The 2,588-nt window shown below is 42.9% G+C and overlaps 1 pseudogene; it reads left to right on the forward strand.

Moving 5' to 3' along the window:
• The first annotated feature begins 1,068 nt into the window (after positions 1–1,068).
• On the forward strand, positions 1,069–2,007 carry LOC144257213 (protein-L-isoaspartate O-methyltransferase domain-containing protein 2 pseudogene; annotated as a pseudogene).
• The last annotated feature ends 581 nt before the right edge of the window (positions 2,008–2,588 follow it).

Genomic DNA, 2,588 nt, shown 5'->3' on the forward strand with positions numbered 1-2,588 from the left:
GGACTCCATAATTCTTGTGCTGTGATTCACTTTGTTGTAATTGGGCTTCCAAATGATATTTGTTTACCTCTGGAGTTACTTCTAATTTGTGGAGTGATAAAGTTATTTTGTAAAGCCTTTCTTCTTCCTTTCACAGTTTTCTTTTCTCATTCTCTCCAGTCTTTTTTGTTGTTGTTGTTTTTATTTCCAGACTCTTACATCTTTCTCTTTGATTTCTCATTTGTTTACCTCTTCTCACATAATTACAAAAGGAAATAAGTACATTTACTTACCTTATCAACACATTATCAATCAATAAAATGTCTCTAAAAAGTGTCTCTGTGTAATCAGCTGGTTTAAGTCCATATTTTTTGTCACAATCATGGTATACAATATACAATTGCTTTAGACTCGTGATTGATGAAGATTTAATACAAATCATTTTTTAAGTTCCCAATTTTTAAGGTTTTCTTAATCTTAAAAATCCTTTTTGCTTTGTTTTGTTTTACAGGTAAGTAGATCAACAGGATATAAAGGGAGGATGAAAAAATAGGACAGACATTTGACATTCAGTATCTTGTTGACTTTTTCCTTTGTAAATTATTCATTGTATTCCCCTCTTCAATACTGATTAGCTTGTCAAAAGTTGAATTCCATAAGATTCCACGACATTGGTCATAATTTGTTACTTAGAGAAAAAATTTAAGAAAAATCTCCTGTAGGGAAAGGTTTCCTAAAACTCCAAGCAATTACATTTTTAGTATACTTTTCTTTTGAAGGTTTTTATCTATTTAGGGAGATATATAAAATTAACTAGAGTGATAGTAATGGTAATATCATGTATTTGTGTAGCACTTTTAATATTAAGCATCAACTCTATATTTATATTCAACTGTTTTTATTAGTTTATAATAATTATACAGAATAATAGATTCCATTGTGGCATATTTGTACAAGCATATGACATTTTGATAAAGGTACCCAAATGTCTTTTATAGTTCATTTGTTAATAATACCCAATCAAGGGCCATGAGTAGCATTTGGGTATCATCTGTTTGGAGACTCCAAATTCCAGATGTGGGGCCGAGGTCGGAGCGGCGTCCGGCCCGCGGACGCCAGGGACGCGCCCGAGCAGCTGCCGTCGCGGCCCAGACCCGCGGGCCGCTGAGCGTGGAGTCTTGCCTGAGTGTAATTCTGAACATGGGCGGTGCGGTGAGTGCTGGAGAGGACAACGATGAGCTGATTGATAATCTGAAGGAAGCCCAGTATATCCGCACGGAACTGGTAGAGCAGGCTTTCCGAGCTATCGATCGTGCAGATTATTATCTTGAAGAGTTTAAAGAAAATGCCTACAAGGACTTGGCATGGAAGCATGGAAACATTCACCTCTCCGCCCCATGTATCTACTCAGAGGTGATGGAGGCCCTGGATCTGCAGCCTGGGCTTTCTGAACCTGGGCAGTGGCACTGGCTACCTCAGCTCCATGGTGGGCCTTATTCTAGGTCCTTTTGGTGTGAACCATGGGGTGGAGCTACATTCAGATGTTATAGAGTATGCAAAGCAGAAACTGGACTTCTTCATCAGAACAAGTGATAGCTTCGACAAGTTTGACTTCTGCGAGCCCTCCTTTGTTACTGGCAATTGCCTGGAGATTTCCCCAGATTGTTCTCAGTATGATCGGGTGTACTGTGGGGCAGGTGTGCAGAAAGAACATGAAGAGTACATGAAGAGTCTTCTCAAGGTTGGAGGAATTCTGGTCATGCCCCTGGAGGAGAAGTTGACCAAGATAACGCGCATAGGCCCTTCTGCTTGGGAAACCAAAAAGATTCTGGCTGTTTCCTTCGCTCCTCTGGTCCAGCCCTGCCACTCGGAGTCAGGAAAGTCCAGACTTGTCCAGCTACCACCATTGGCTGTCCGCAGCCTCCAGGACTTGGCCCGCATTGCCATCAGGGGCACCATCAAGAAGGTCATTCATCAGGAAGCAGCGAGCAGAAGTAGAAGTGGACTGAAGAACACACCTCGGTGTAAACGAAGGAGGGTCCGCCGCCGTAGAATGGAAACAATTGTCTTTTTGGACAAAGAGGTCTTTGCTAGTCGTATTTCCAACCCCTCCGATGACAACAGCTGTGAAGACTTGGAAGAAGAGCGGAGGGAAGAAGAGAAAACCCTGCCAGAGACCAAGCCAGACCCTCCAGTGAACTTCCTACGCCAGAAGGTCCTGAGCCTCCCTCTGCCAGACCCCCTGAAATACTACCTGCTTTATTACAGAGAAAATAAACTTCTATTTGAAGGGAGAAAGCGAGGAAGAGCCGATTGGAGTCTGATTTTACCGTCTGAGGTGTCTCCTGGGAGCAGATGCCGTGGGAAGGGGACTGCTGTACTGATCCGTGTCGTAGTTTTCTTTTTCTTTGTGTCTCTAAAGTTCTGATTCAGTGCTGTGATTTCTTTAAACATGATCTGACAGGATGTACGCTGCATAGAAGAGTGTTTTCCTCAAGTCAGGAGGCTTGGTTTAGCTCTGCTAAAACACTGAAGTGCAGCAGAGACGATGTTCTGCCGACTGGCCCCCCACCCCCCAATCCCCTGCAGGTGCATGCACACATCAAAGT

Source organism: Urocitellus parryii, chromosome 10 (genome assembly GCF_045843805.1).
Source record: "Urocitellus parryii isolate mUroPar1 chromosome 10, mUroPar1.hap1, whole genome shotgun sequence".
NCBI lineage: Eukaryota > Metazoa > Chordata > Mammalia > Rodentia > Sciuridae > Urocitellus > Urocitellus parryii.